The sequence below is a fragment of the Lethenteron reissneri genome, unplaced genomic scaffold (assembly GCF_015708825.2).
Source record: "Lethenteron reissneri isolate LAM-NWPU_2019-01 unplaced genomic scaffold, ASM1570882v1 scaffold_1450, whole genome shotgun sequence".
Lineage (NCBI taxonomy): Eukaryota > Metazoa > Chordata > Hyperoartia > Petromyzontiformes > Petromyzontidae > Lethenteron > Lethenteron reissneri.
Genome location: NW_026891169.1, coordinates 15768 through 31698, shown reverse-complemented (window position 1 = coordinate 31698; position 15931 = coordinate 15768). Strand labels below are relative to the sequence as shown.

The 15931-nt window shown below is 57.8% G+C and overlaps 1 pseudogene; it reads left to right on the top strand.

Moving 5' to 3' along the window:
- Nucleotides 1–7554: 7554 nt before the first annotated feature.
- Nucleotides 7555–15803, top strand: LOC133362351 (beta-secretase 1-like; annotated as a pseudogene).
- Nucleotides 15804–15931: the final 128 nt, after the last annotated feature.

The following is a 15931-nucleotide window of genomic DNA, read 5'->3' as shown; positions in this document are numbered from 1 at the left end:
TGTTTCTCTAACGCGTTGTTCGTCAGGAATGCCACTACCGCGTTTTCGTAGAACGACAGCGTGGAGGTAGCGCACGCGGTGGCACGCTTTGGCCCAACGAGACGACTCCTTCATTCAGACGTCGTCAAAATAAACCGTCTTCCTTCCAGTCGATCCTAAAAAAATAAGTATAACCCGTAAAACCAAAGATTTTCACTATAAATCCTTTATATGCGTGGCGGCTAGAGTCCTCTCGTCCTCTGGCTTGAGATGGCTGCCACCTATGGGTCAGATGATTGCATTGCACCATTAAGCAATTGGTAATTAAATATAATACTTTTGTACTAAACAGTGGAAAATTTTGGAAAAAAAATTTCACGAACATTAATTGTCTCGCACAACGAGTCTGTGTGCAAAATGTCAGCTCGATTGGATCACGGGAAGTGGGTTAAAAAACGACCGAAAGATTTGAACGGTCCTAAGCAAGCAAGCGAACTTAATATAAAGGATTTACAAAAAGTGTGCCGTGGTATAAAAAAATACCTCCTCACACGTGAGCCACACAAGGTGACGCACTTTCGCTCAAGATCATTATAACAGCGCTGGAGGATGTTTTCCCAAAACTGTATTTGAGAAAAAATGGCTCAATAAAATTAGCGGGGATTAATCTGTCTTCTTTTGAGAACACTGACAACCTTGCAGGGCAAACAATGGAAACTCCTCTCACGCTGTACGTAGTCCCCGTGCTGTGTGAGTGTGTGGACTTCTTTCACACCGTACGTAGTCACCGTGCTGTGTGTGAGTGTGGACTTCTTTCACACCGTACGTAGTCACCGTGCTGTGTGTGAGTGTGTGGACTTCTTTCACACCGTACGTAGTCACCGTGCTGTGTGAGTGTGTGGACTTCTTTCACACCGTACGTAGTCCCCGTGCTGTGTGAGTGTGTGGACTTCTTTCACACCGTACGTAGTCCCCGTGCTGTGTGTGAGTGTGGACTTCTTTCACACCGTACGTAGTCCCCGTGCTGTGTGAGTGTGGACTTCTTTCACACCGTACGTAGTCACCGTGCTGTGTGAGTGTGTGGACTTCTTTCACACCGTACGTAGTCACCGTGCTGTGTGTGAGTGTGGACTTCTTTCACACCGTACGTAGTCACCGTGCTGTGTGTGAGTGTGGACTTCTTTCACACCGTACGTAGTCACCGTGCTGTGTGTGAGTGTGGACTTCTTTCACACCGTACGTAGTCACCGTGCTGTGTGTGAGTGTGTGGACTTCTTTCACACCGTACGTAGTCCCCGTGCTGTGTGTGAGTGTGTGGACTTCTTTCACACCGTACGTAGTCCCGTGCTGTGTGTGAGTGGTGTGGACTTCTTTCACACCGACGTAGTCACGTGCTGTGTGTGATGTGTGGATTCTTCACACCGTCGGATCACCGTGCTGTGTGTGAGTGTGTGACTTCTTTTCACGCCGTACGGAGTCACCGTGCTGTGTGTGAGTGTGTGGACTTCTTTCTCACACCGTACGTAGTCACCGTGCTGTGTGAGTGTGTGGACTTCTTTCACACCGTACGTAGTCACCGTGCTGTGTGAGTGTGGACTTCTTTCACACCGTACGTAGTCACCGTGCTGTGTGAGTGTGTGGACTTCTTTCACGCCGCACGTAGTGAGATGAGATTGGAGGCGGGCGGCTTATTGGGTGCACTTTGTAAAAGCGCCGCGAGGGGCGGGGGGGGGGCTGGGGGGAGGGGGCGGGGCTGGGGGGGAGGGGGGCGGGGGGGGGGAGGGGGGCGGGGCTGGGGGGAGGGGGGCGGGGCTGGGGGAGGGGGCGGGGCTGGGGGGAGGGGGCGGGGCTGGGGGGGAGGGGGGGGGCGGGGGGGAGGGGGCGGGGCTGGGGGAGAGGGGGGCGGGGCTGGGGGGGAGGGGGCGGGGCTGGGGGGAGGGGGCGGGGCTGGGGGGAGGGGGCGGGGCTGGGGGGAGGGGGCGGGGATGGGGAGAGGGGGGCGGGGCTGGGGGGGGAGGGGGCGGGGCTGGGGGGAGGGGGCGGGGCTGGGGGGAGGGGGCGGGGCTGGGGGGGGGGGCGGGGCTGGGGAGAGGGGGGCGGGGGCTGGGGGGGGAGGGGGCGGGGCTGGGGGGAGGGGGCGGGGCTGGGGGGGAGGGGGGCGGGGCTGGGGGGAGGGGGCGGGGCTGGGGAGAGGGGGGCGGGGTGGGGGGGGAGGGGGCGGGGCTGGGGGGAGGGGGCGGGGCTGGGGGGAGGGGGCGGGGCTGGGGGGAGGGGGCGGGGCTGGGAGGGAGGGGGGCGGGGCTGGGGGAGGGGGCGGGGCTGGGGAGAGGGGGGCGGGGCTGGGGGGGGAGGGGGCGGGGCTGGGGGAGGGGGCGGGGCTGGGGGGCTGGGGGGAGGGGGCGGGGCTGGGGGGGGGAGGGGGGCGGGGCTGGGGGGGGGGAGGGGGGCGGGGCTGGGGGGGGGGGGGCGAGGCTGGGGGGGAGGGGGCGGGGCTGGTGAGTGGGGGTGGTGGTGGTGGTGGTGAGTGGGGGTGGTGGTGGTGGTGTGGGTGGAGGTGGTGGTGGTGGTGGGGGTGGAGGTGGTGTGGTGGGGGTGGTGGTGGTGGTGTGGATGGGGGTGGTGGTGTGAGTGGGGGTGGTGGTGTGGGTTGGGTGGGGGGGTGGTGGTGTGGGTGGAGGTGGTGGTGTGGGTGGTGGTGTGGATGGGGGTGGTGGTGATGTGGGTGTGGGTAGGGGTGGTGGTGGTGGTGTGAGTGGGGGTGGTGGTGCTGTGGGTGGGGGTGGTGGTGTGGGTGGTGGTGTGAGTGGGGGTGGTAGTGCGTGGGTCGGGGTGGTGGTGGTGTGGGTTGGGGTGGTGTGGTTGGTGGTGGGTGGAGGTGGTGGTGGTGGTGGTGGGTGGAGGGTGGTGGTGGTGGTGTGGATGGTGGGGTGTGGCTGGAGGTGGTGGTGTGGGTGGGGGTGGTGTGGGTTGTGGGTGGGTGGTGGTGTGGGTGGAGGTGGTGGTGGGTGGAGGTGGTGGAGGTGGTGGGGATGGTGGTGTGGGTGGTGGTGGTGGTGGTGTGGGTGGGGGGGGTGGGGGTGGTGGTGGTGTGGGTTGGGGTGGTGGGGGTGGGGTGTGAGTGGTGGTGTGGGTGGAGGTGGGTGGGGGTGGTGGTGGTGGTGTGAGTGGGGGTGGTGGTGGTCGTGGAGGTGGTGGTGTGGGTTGGGGTGGTGGGGGTGGTGGTGTGGGTGCGGGGGGTTGTGTGGGTGGGTGGTGGGGGGGTGGTGGTGTGGGTTGGGGTGGTGGTGGTGGGAGGGGGTGGTGGGTGTTGTGTGGTGGTGGTGGTGTGATTGGGGGTGGTGGGGGTGGTGGTGGTGGTGTGGGGGGGGTGGTGGTGGGGGTGGTGGTGTGGGTGGTGGTGTGGATGGGGGTGGTGGTGGTGTGGTGGTGGGGGTGGTGGTGGTGTGAGTGGGGGTGGTGGTGGTGGTATGAGTGGTGGTGGTGGTGTGGGTTAGGGTGGGGGGGTGGTGGAGGTGGTGGGGGTGGTGGGGGTGGTGGTGGTGGTGTGGGTGGGGGTGGTGGTGTGGTGGTGGTGGTGTGGGTTGGGTGGAGTGGGGGTGGAGGTGGTGGTGGGGGTGGTGGTGGTGGTGTGGGTGGAGGTGGTGGTGGTTGGGTGGTGTGGGGGAGGTGGTGGTGGTTGGGTGGTGTGGGTGGAGGTGGTGGTGGTGTGGGTGGGGGTGGTGGGGTGGGTGGGGGGGTGGATGGGGTGGCGGTGGGGGGGTGGGGGGGGGTTGGAGGGTGGTGGTGGGGTGGTGGTGGGGGTGGTGGTGTGGGTTGGGTGCGATAGTGTAGCGGTTAGCGCGCGCTATGAACCCGGCGACACGAGTTCGATTCCCGCTCACGGCCAACACCAGTGACGATTATCTGAACCGGTCCCGGGCTACCCTAGGTCGACTCAGCCTAAATGAGTACCTGGTGCGGTGTGTAAACCTGGTGCGGTGTGTAAACATCGCCACTGGGGAGACAAAGGCGGTCGGGGTGGTGCTGGCCACCCACCCCTCGTGTGCCGTTCCGGCCTTCATAGGTGCTCGCTAACAGCACTTGCCCCTACAGTCTGTTAAGGCTATACGGGGGTTCTTTGGTGTGGGTGGAGGTGGTGTGGGTGGTGGTGGTGTCGGTGATGGGGGTGGTGGTGGTGGGGGTGGAGGTGGTGGTGTGGTGGGGGTGGGTGTGGTGGTGGTGGTGGAGGTGGTGGTGATGGGGGGGTGGTGGTGGCGGTGGGGGTGGTGTGGTGGGGGGGTGGTGGTGGGGTGGTGGTGGGGGTGGTGGGGGTGGTGGTGGGGGTGGTGCGGGTGTTGGTGGTCGGGGTGGTGGGGGGTGGTGGGGGTGGTGGTGGTGGGGGTGGTGGCGGTGGGGGTGGTGGCGTTGATGGGGGTGGTGGGGGTGGTGGGGTTGGTGGGGGTGGTGGTGGTGGGGGTGGTGGTGGTGGGGGTGGTGGGGGTGGTGGGGGTGGTGGGGGGTGGTGGAGGTGGTGGTGGGGTTGCGGTGGGGGTGGTGGTGGAGGTGGTGATGGTGGTGATGGGGGTGTTGGTGGTGGTGGGGGTAGGGGAGGTGGTGGTGGTGGGGGTGGTGGTGTGGGTGGGGGTGGGTGTGGTGGTGGGTGGGGTGGGTGTGGTGGTGGTGGTGGTGATGGGGATGGTGGCGTTGATGGGGGTGGTGGTGGTGGCGTTGATGGGGGGGTGGTGGTGGTGGTGGGGTGTGGTGGTGGCGTTGATGTGGGTGTGGTGGTGGGTGTGGTGGTGGTGGTGGTGGGGGTGGTGGTGATGGTGGAAATTACCGTCGAGGGGGGGCACCGGCATTAGCGCGGGTTGGTTCATGGCGTTCGAAATTTAGTGAGTGGGGAGTTAGGGTGGCCAGGGACAAGGGGTGGTGGTGGTGGGGGTGGTGGTGGTGGGGGTGGTGGTGGTGGTGGGGGGGTGGTGGTGGTGGGGGTGGTGGTGGTGGGGTGGTGGTGGTGGGGGTGGTGGTGGTGGTGGGGGTTGTGGTGGTGGTGGTGGGGGTGGGGGGGTGAAGATTGACGGGAGTGCAACGCGCCCGAGGAGGGAGCTGTCGTCTGCAGGTGCTTGGCACGGGTTGGTTACTTAGCAGAACGTCGTGAGAGGTGGCCCACGTCTGCTTGGCGGGGGAGTGCCTTCATCCAGCAGTGGATTGATCACGGCCGATGATGATCATGCTGGTGATGGTTCACAACACGGTCGTATTTAGCTGAGCTTTGGATCCAATCGCGCGTTCACCAATGAGAGGTGTATTGCCTGTGTGGCAGTGACGCGTGGCGTGGCTGCTACTGTCTCCAGCCTTTGAATTTCAATCGTCAAATTGTGCACGTTGAGAAATACGCAGTTTGAAACCTCGTCCCTTTGTTGACGGATGCACGCGCGCTAATTGTGTGTGCTCAATGTGCGCCTTGCTTTCACCAACCCGCAGTTTATCGGAAGGCCGTCGCGTGACCATTTCATTCATTGCTGTAATTACGCCACCATGTTGCCTTTGTCAATTTGGTGATGCGGTGGTCACTCTTAGCAAATCGAGGCGCATCCTTGCCTCGCGATGTCCATCTGGTTCAACAATAAGCTCTGAAAAGTGGAGCGTGACCTAAAATTCAGATGCCCCGTGAATGTTGACCGAAAATTCTGCATTCATATTCCTTTGGATGTCTCTCAACGGGATTCACGCAAGTGTGTATGGAGCTCTCTTGCCAATAACACCCATGGTGGGGGGGGTGGTGGCACGTACCCCCCCAATGATCCGTTCGAAATCCCTCCTTTCGATTGTATCATTGGGGGTTATTAGTAATAAATCGGCATTTTGCGACCCCCACTGCCACTGTGAAGCATATTTACGTGCCAGGGACTCTATGAGATGATAGGACAATCGTCTGAGTCATAATTGGCAATAAGTAACGGCAAAGCAGTTATAAGCGACTCAGAATTGTGCGCAGTTGTGTATACGGCACACGACTTCCCTGAAGGCAAAACACCTTCAGCGAGCGCGATGCCGATCACAACAACGCGGTTCGAATTCGACCCTCGATCGATGGCTGCGACATCGCGCACACGCGTCCAATACAAAGCAAGGGGCAAGTCCTCACCAATAACAACTCCTCTATCATGTGTCATTGCTGGAGGGGTTGCCCCCCCCCCCCGCTACCTGAAAATCCTGGCTCCGCCATTGATAACACCTGGTAACGACATAATTTATTGAACACGACCGACACAGAATTTCGAAATATTTCCAGTACTTGTCTCGACACAACAACAAAAAGTGCTGCCTTTGAGAACTTTGGTCTGAGAAGCCCAGCAGGGCTCAATTGACGTACATTTGCGTTCACATTTGTAGACGCAAATGGCAGTCGTGCGCTTAAGTCGCAAGTTTCACAGCCAAATTGTCATCCAATGCGACCTCCTGTGTTGGGCTTGCGTGCTCAGCATTTCATTCTCTCAGGATTCTGAGCCACACCCACTGGGGAGCCGCACTCGTTTCACGAAGTGAAGAATTCACTTGAGAACATAATGTCCCAGCACGCAGCAGCGCAGCCTGAAAGAGCCGCACCTTGGCAGAGTTTGTGTTTGTCCCTTTGTTCTCGGGGTGGCGGAGTGATGTCGCACGCACAGTGATGGCCACAACCAGCAGGCTGATGTTTTCCTCTAGAGCAGGGGTCGAGAACCTTTTTGACTGGGAGAGCCATAAAAGCCAAATATTTCTAAATATATTGCATTGAGAGCCATATAGTATTTGTAACGTATAATAAATTAAATATGTATTACTTTAATGCGACTTCTGGTGCCGCGTGGTTTTGCTGATGGCCTTGTAGTCTGGTTCGTACGTGGTGAGGTTGAGCTTCATGCAGCGTTGAGGCCTCGTGACCCGTGAAATTTATCTTCAAAACTAATTTCTGTTTACTTTAAAATGACAAACTATTATTAAACAATATCACAAGTATTTTAAAATCAGTTCCAAACTGATTTTTGTATTTTTTTTCAGCTCAAAATTGTCTGGGAGCCATATGCCGTCACCAGAAGAGCCATATATGGCTCGCGAGCCATAGGTTCCCGACCGCTGCTTTAAAGTAAACCATTAACTACTCGCTGTTTTCTACTCCCAGTCTGTAGACGCAATGGACATTTGTATTCAAGAAAGATGAATAGATGGTTCTTCTGCCAGGAGTATCTATAAGTCTAACCTTTTTTCATTAAGGCTCTAGCAGAAAAATGTATACCCCATGAAGGCTCGTACTGTATACATTTTTGCTCGGTGGATCTTTTGCTCTAAACAGGGGCCATTGTCTAAAATGTTGGCTCGTTATCGTGCCTGTGCAGACGTGTTAGTTTCTTTTTATCAAAGAGCCCGTTTGAGCGGCAGACTCTCGAATGCGGCGGACGTGCACGTGGAGGGGGTCGTGGTGCAGTGCGGCAGTAGATATCTGTCCGTGCTACCAACACCATTGCCCCGTAGCGCCCACGTTGTGCGCGGCGGTCCCCCATCCGAGCACTCTCTCGGCTGCACCGTGCGCGTCCCGTGAGATGAACTGTCGTGGAACCCTCCTCCCCGCCTTCTCCATCGTCCCACCTCCAGGTCGGCTCCGTGCGCATCCCGTTGAGGACGGAGCGCTCGGTGTCTCGCCGCCTCGCCGCCGGCCCCGTCGCGGGCAATCGGCACGTCCAGCCGAGGGCCGTCGCCCCGCAGGAGGAGCCGGTGGTGGCGCCGGCGAGAGCGTCGCCGCGGCCGCCGGAGGATGGGGACGCGCCGGCGTTGGGAGCCGAGGCTGTGGACAACCTGCGAGGGAAACCTGGGCAGGGATACTACATCGAGTTGGCCTTGGGCACCCCGCCCCAGATGGTAACACTCGCTTGCGCAATCGCTCGCCGACTTGCTCACTGAACCGCTCACAAACTCGTTTGGTCGCTCACTCGCTCACTCCACTCGCGCTCATCTACATGCCTGTTCGCTCAGTCGCTCGCTCGCTTGCGGTGGAAGAGGAGTTTTGTCAATCCTTGAGGCGAGGGTTGGTTGATCGCAACACATGTTGTGCAACTCCCTTCCAATGGGTTTCGAGGTGCCATGCCCCGGCTTGCTAGGAGAAGACGATACAGTAAAGTATAAACTAACATCTGTCCCGTCTGTATCGGATAGAATATTGCCCCTTAGCACACGTGGGGTTTTCTCCGGGTGCTCGGGTTTCCTCCCACGCGAATATAAACACCTCAATTTGATGAAAACACCTCGATATGTAGAGCACTGCAGAGCTTGTGAATATGTTGGCGCCAGCTAACCGCACGATTGCCTCTTTCATCTTGCCTGTGGTTCCTTAGTGGTCGTCAGATTTGTATGAATGACGCCATATACATTTTCACAAATGACGCGATTATACTGATGCAACTGAGACATGTTTATGTCTCCCTTGCCAAAGGGGTTGTTGTTACTGTGTCACGCTGGGCTGCCACCTGCTCGCCAAACGAAGATGAAACTATCAGCACGGCCTCTCTGTCTCCCCCCACACCGCTGCAGCTGAACATTCTGGTGGACACGGGCAGCAGCAACTTCGCCGTGGGCGCTGCACCCCACCTCTTCCTCAAGCGCTACTACCGCCCCGAGCAGTGAGTGCCGTCGGGCATTGTGCTTCAATCTCGGCCTGCGTAAAAGGTGCTCCGCTGCTGGTACTCTTGTGCGCTTGCGTGCACGTTTACTTAATATGAAACGTGCAAATATAAATGCACACCAGTTTGACCTTTGAGCAATCGCGATGTAGGGAAGGTAACACAATTGGCATACCTTGCTTGCTGTGCGCGCATCAGGTATCGACTCCTCTTGTGTAACCCGACGCCTACGCAAATTGTGTGACAGGATGCACAGTAAAGCCTCTCGAAGCCAGACTGATTGGCGAGAGATTCATTTCAACTTGAAGGGGATGTCTGGCATGCTGGGAAAAAAAGATGATGACGTTACGAGCGATGACGATTGTACAGGTGTTTATGGTTCTGTATTGGTGATTGGCGATGCCTCTGGTTTTTGCTCACAGTGATACATCTGTTGACAATGCGAGCGATAACACCGATGCTGATTATCACGGATAATGGTGTTGCAGGTCACGGTAATAGCAACAATAAATAAATAAAGATGACGCCTTCCGCTGTTGCGCAGAGCTTTGAGATGCCGTCGCATCCCGACGCTTGTAAAGCGACGCCCCGCCGCGTTGTGTGCCACCGCCGCAGGTCATCGACAGTACCGGCCGCGCCGCTCCAGCGTGTCCGTGCTGTACACGCAGGGCGGCTGGCAGGGAGACCTGGCACGGACCTGGTCTCCGTGCCGCGCGGTTGCCAACGCCAGCGTGCGCGCCAACGTGGCCGCCATTACCTACTCCAACAGCTTCTTCGTTAACGGCTCCAACTGGGAGGGCATCCTGGGGCTCGCCTACGGCAACGTCGCGCGGGTGACGATGACGACGACGATGGTTCGTTTCAGAGCCTCGACAGGCGCTTCACTCACGCGATGGGCGACTTGCATCGCACGTCATCTCGGTGCATCTGTACGGGCACCCCCAGGTGTTCGTTGTCCCCGTGTGGCACAACGCGCCCCATCGCCCGGCCTGTACGGCGCAGGTCAAATCCTCGTCTTTAGCGCGTGGCGTTGACGCGACGCGTCTTCGCTCCAGCGTGTGCTTTTTTCCTCATTACGGACCGTTTTGAAGCTGAACGCTCACCGCGCCCGCTACGATGCGAGTCGGGGCGCGCGTGAGGGACTACTTTTCTGAGCTGCTACGTGGGTGTCGGCTGCTGCGAGGTTCAGTGACGCTGGGAGGCTGGTACTGTGCTAGTGGTGCTCGCTGCCTTACGCCACTGTGCCTCCCTCGTCCCTCGCTCGTTGTTCCGGCGCCTCGCCATATATCTCGCACCTTTTGTATTCAATTCAATGTCTGTCGGACATAGCATATATTTTTTTATAACGTACGTACACAACACTTTTGTAAAAAGAAACATGTAAAATAATGTACTGTCAAATAAGACCAAGAATAAACTCAGGGCTGGAATGGCCTCCCCAACCTTTACCAGTTTTCTTTGTGGGAAAATTCGCTTAACGCGAATTCGCTTTATGCGGTTGTTCTATTAACTAGGGCGGCCTGCCGGGTTTAAACCGCAGCAGGGGTGGTGGCCGTGGGCGCGGGGGACACACCCGTGTGGTGGTGGTGCACATGACGGTGCTCACTACGGTGATGATGCCGATGGCGATGCTCGTAATAACGATGCCGGTTGTCGTGACGCTGGAGGTGTGTTTTTTATGGTGACGACGCTTGTGTTATCGCTGATGATGATGACGATGATACCGCTGCCTATCATGCTCGTTCAGCCTGACGATTCCTTGGAGCCGTTTTTCGACTCGCTGGTGAAGCAGACGGGCATCGCCAACGTCTTCTCGCTTCAGCTGTGCGGCCTCTTCCCCGACCCAAACTCCACGGACGGCACGGCCGGAGGCACTATGGTGCGCCCGCTTTGCGTGCGTGTGTGCGTGCCTGTGTGTGTGTGTGTGCGTGCCTGTGTGTGTGTGTGTGTGCGTGCCTGTGTGTGTGCGTGCCTGTGTGTGTGTGTGCGTGTGTGTGTGTGCCTGTGTGCGTGCCTGTGTGTGTGCGTGCCTGTGTGTGTGCGTGCCTGTGTGTGTGCGTGCCTGTGTGTGTGCGTGCCTGTGTGTGTGCGTGCGCGTGCCTGTGTGTGTGTGTGTCTGCGCTCTGCGCTACGAACCCGGCGACCCGAGTTGGGTTCCCTCTCACGGGCAACACCACCAGTGACGATCATCTGAACTGGCCCTGGGTTCTCCCCTAGGGGGAATCGGCCTCAACTGAGTACCTGGTGTCGTGTATGTATCCATTAGGGAGACAAAGGTGGCCGGGCGTGGTGCTGGCCACCCTCCTCTTGGTGCACCGTGCCAGCCTTAACAGGCGCTCGCTAACAGCACTTGCCCCGACAACAGTCTGTCGAAGGCTCCACTGGGGTGTCTCTTGTACCTATCACCCATCGGCGTGTGTGCGACCCTTTTGCGTCCACGTTGGTTTCTGTGGGCGCTCCTCGTCGTCCACTCGCAAGAACACTCGGCATTGTACAAGTCGCTGAAGAGTGTTGCCATTGAAGTGATTATCTTGACCTGTCGTGGTGGCGCTTGGGCTAGAACGCTCGACTCTAATCAGAAGGTCGAGAGTAATCCGGGTCGAGGGTCAACTCGGCCAATCATTCCTCCTGGGTAGATACAATGACTACCACTTTATGATACGTGCTCTGCGCCACCGATGGAGATTGGTGCCGTCTCAGTTGCTCATTGGAGCGGAGGGAAATGCAGTTCTTCTAGTGTCAAGCACGAGCACTGAGTCTGGTTTGAATTCTATAATACTTCCCCGGTGTGAATTCACTCACCGATGTCGCTCCCTCTGCGGCTATCTTTGCAGATTCTGGGTGGGGTGGACACAGACCTGTACTTCGGAGACATGTGGTACAGCCCCATACGGAGGGAATTGTATTACGAGGTGATCATTGTGCGCATGGAGGTGCATGGCAGGGACCTTAAAATGGACTGCAAGGAGGTAAGCGTGCCCTACGTGCGTGCGCTCGTTCGTTAATTCCACGTGCCATGAAGAAGGACCGTTGCCCGTGATGGCTCAGCTTCGCGCGTTCCACTGGCTGCATGGCCATGCTGGCACAAGGCTGGGATAGACGTGGCAGCCATTTGTAACAAAACAGCGACCCTGCTGCGTGATGGCTTGAAGGGATCTCGGAGGCAGCTCTGTGAGATCAACTTTCGTCGGCCGTTCTCCAACGCGAAGGGTTCCACTTCTCCACGAGCGAAATTCGAACGGACACTTGGCCTCTCTCTTGATCGTGTGATGCTGTGGGAACGGATGCTTACACGTGTGCATTTTGAAGCACGTCGTGTTTTCACGCCCCCTTGGCAGTACAACGACGACAAGAGCATCGTCGACAGTGGCACCACAGACCTGCGCCTCCCGAAGCGAGTCTTCGACGCCGTCATCTCCGCCATCAAGCGCAACTCTCCCGTGGGTTTGACACGGACGCCGGTTGCGCGACGCGTGCGCGGCTGGGCACGCGTCGATTCGTCGACTCGTGCGCTCGCTTGTGACGCGTGCGATCACACCACGCCCGCAGCAGTAGCGGTCGATTGTTTCCGAATCGTCTATATTTGTTCTAGACCACAGTTGCCGAGCACAGGCTCAAAGGCCTAAAATGGCAAACGGCCATTAAAAAGTGTAAGAGTTTGTAAGTTTGTTCTGGGATTGAGCGAGGTCGTAAGATCTTCGGAAATGTGACGACGGGAAGGGAGATTACAGAGCGGGGAGGAGATCTGAGGCACCTGCGATTTAGCACGGCTGGCTACGTACGGTGCGAAACAACTTCTACACACAGAGGCAACAGGGTTGTGCGATGAGCTGGCCACATCACGTTCGTTAACTGCTTGCGCACACAGCACTTTAGCTGACGGTCTGTGCACAATGATTGGCAGATAATCTTTATCCATGTGTGTGGGCGTGCGTGCGTGTGCGTGTGTGTGGGCGTGCGTGCGTGTGTGTGCGTGCGTGCGCGTGTATGTGGGCGTGCGTGCGCGCATGCGTGCGTGTGCGTGCGTTCGTGTGTGTGTGTGTGCGTGCGTGTGTGCGCGCGTGTTGCAGACGGAGAAGTTCCCCGAGGGTTTCTGGCTGGGAGAGCAGCTGGTTTGTTGGAGGCCGGGCAGCACCCCGTGGCATCTGTTCCCGAACATCTCCCTCTACCTCATGGGGGAGGCCACCAACCAGTCCTTCAGGGTCACCGTCGTGCCCGCGGTGAGCAGAGCCGTTGGGCGTTTTGTTGCTTGTCACGCGGTTGCCTGCAGTGCCGCTCGGAGTTCTGTCGCTGCCTGTGACTTATTCGAGATGTGTTACTCGTGGCCCTGGGTGTTCACACAAAAGTCACAACGATTTGTTTCACTTTGCCGTGCAAGTCTGTCGCGTGGCGTGCCACCACCAAGTTGGCGGCAGTGCGCGCTGCAGGTTAATGACGCTGCAGAGATGAAGACGTGGCCTGTGTACGTCTGTTGTTTGCGGGCATAAATAACAGTATCATACGTACACAATACACATGGGTTTAGCAACATATTTGTGTGTTTCTCATGCGTAGACACGCACTGGGTAGTGCTAATCTGCATGTGTAACTTTGCAAAAGGGCAGTTGCTACACTTTGCAACCACTGTTGACTTCACACAAAACGGTACCTACTTTATCCACTCTATAGTTATGATGGACTGTGTTGGCTCCTGCCCAGGATTTGAAATCATCCTGTTGCAACTGTGAGTTGGGAGTTCTACCACATCACCACCAGGTTGTCTCTTATTGATCCTGTGTAAACATTGTCTCCCCTGTTTGGGCTATTGATAATTGCACTTGTGTCGAGTTTCCAGCCACTCGCCTCAATGCTCGAGTCCCCTTTAGCCACGATGTTTTAGATTTGACCTGACTGCTGACGTTGGAACTCGCCAGGGCAATTGGCGAACCACTGTGAGATGTCTACTGTGTGTGTGTGTGGGTATAAGACAGAGTTCCCTCATGTGACACTCTTAGCTGGCACCTATGAAGGCCGGCACAGTACATGAGATAAACTAAAACTATGAAATTGAAACTATTTCTATTTCACCAGCTCAGGCCACGCTGAGCTACGCAGCTCTTCTTCAGAAGCGACCTGCCCACAAATGAGAGCTCACCGAAGTGGCTTATCGCGTGCAGATTTATAGCGGCCACATTTTTCTAAATGTAAAGGGATAAACCGGAGGACCCAGAGAAAACTACACGCAATCGCCAGGAGAACATTGCAAACTCTAAACGTCAGTCGGGATCGAACCCACGACCTCCTGTGTACCAGGCGAGGTAGTTAACATCTCCTAGCCACCGTAGCAGCGTGGCAAGCGTCACGCCCGACCGCTTTTGTCTCCCCAGTGCTCACTAGTTACTGATTTAAGGCTGAGTTGATGTAGGGGAGGCCCAAGAGTTCAAACATCACTTGCCACAGATGTTCTCCATGACCGGGAATCAAAATCAGGTCGCCAGGTTCATCACGCAGTGCACTGACCACTGTGCCGTCGCTCCCCAAAGTAACTGTGACTCTTCTGCTTCCTGCACACGTACACCACACAAGGGTGGTTGCTCTCTCAGGCCAGTGTTGTAAGGCGAGCTGGTAAGGTCATTGTTGTGGACTACACACACTCTACAACAACAACAACAACAGCCGCCATTTGCCACCAGGTGGTAGTGATGTCACCACAGCGCTTGTGCCAGGCTATGTCCAATCGGAGGCTATCACGTGCAGTTTGGAAGGCAAGAGATGATGGGACGGACCCGGGTGCTGTGTGTGTAGTCCACAAGCAATGACTCAGATGCTGTGACTTGGCTGAGATGACGCTCTCCTCTGTGTACCAACTTGCTACGTTTTAGCCGCCCGGCGCTCCGCTCATTGTCGTGAAACGGTACATCGCACAGCGGTACCCCCGTTGTGCGATGTACCGTTTCAACAGACTGTAGGGCCAAGTGCTGCTAGCGGGCACCTATTGCGGTGGCCACACGAGGAGGGGGGTGAGTGCCCGCCGCCACGCCCCACCGCTCTTGCGTCCCTCGTGGCGATATCCGAACATCGCTCCACGTACTCACTTGAGGCCAAGTCGACCAAGGGACGAGTTGAGATAATCGTCACCGGTGTTGACCCCGAGCGAGAATCGAGCTCGTGGTCAACCGGTTCCGTAGCGCGGCGCGCACTCGCCCCTGCACTGCCGCGCGCCACAATCCCATCGCACGCAAACGCACGGCGGCGTGCCCTCTCGACGTCGTCGCCCCCTCGTGCGCGTCGGCCACAGCAATACCTGCGCGCGGTGGAGGACGTGGCGTCGACGCGCGACGACTGCTACAAGTTCGCCATCTCGCAGTCGAGCGCGGGCACGGTGATCGGCACCGTCGTCATGGAGGGGCTCTACGTCGTCTTCGACCGCGCTGGCAAGCGCGTCGGCTTTGCCGTCAGCCGCTGCTCAGGTGCGTCGTCGCACCCGCGTGCGGGTACGAGATGCCTTTTCTGGGGGTGCGAGACATGACAGATTTATTTAGAAGGTAAATCATCGAAAACACAAATGAAGCACGGGCACTTAAGTACAACTGCTTTGTTTCATCAACCCTATGTCTCTATAACTAAATTGTAGCGATTGACAACCAAAGGGGTTGGGGGGGGGGGTACAGGCTCCAGCGAAGGTTAAGAACCACTGCATTAGCGATACGACATTTTGCTTGACACCAAAGCGGCTCTTACAGACAAGGTCCAAGCGAGGAAAGTCGACATACAATCCAGGAAGTCTAAATAGCGACTCGATTCTAAATGACGTTCGATCTTCACGTTTATTTGCGTGTCGCTTATTCGCACGCAAACGCGTGCCGGATTCTCTCCCTCCCTCCCTCCCCTCCCCCCCTCCCTCCCCCCCTCCCCCCCCCACCTGCAGTGCGAGGAGGCCCCGGGGACCCCCCCGGCGTGTGGGGCCCCTTCGTGCTGCCCGACGTGAACGTGGCGGAGTGCGCGCACAGCGCGGCGCCGTCCCACCAGGCGGCGCTGCTCACCGCCGCGTACGTCGCGGCCGCCACCTGCGCCCTCGTCGTGCTGCCCGTGTGCCTCCTGGTCGCGCCGCGGGGCCGGTGCTGCCGCTGCCGGCGCGGGGCCGGTGCGACAAACTTGGTGGCATTGCAGCTTCTTCCAGTGAGACAAGCGCTATCCATCACCCAGGAGTAGGGCAAGTACCTATTTTACCAGACCTGGAAGGATGATGGGCTGAGTTATGACTCTCTGTCTAGCATTAAAATTCATGACGTTTCCAATTGAGAGGCAGGAATTATTTTACAGCATCACCTGGCCACATG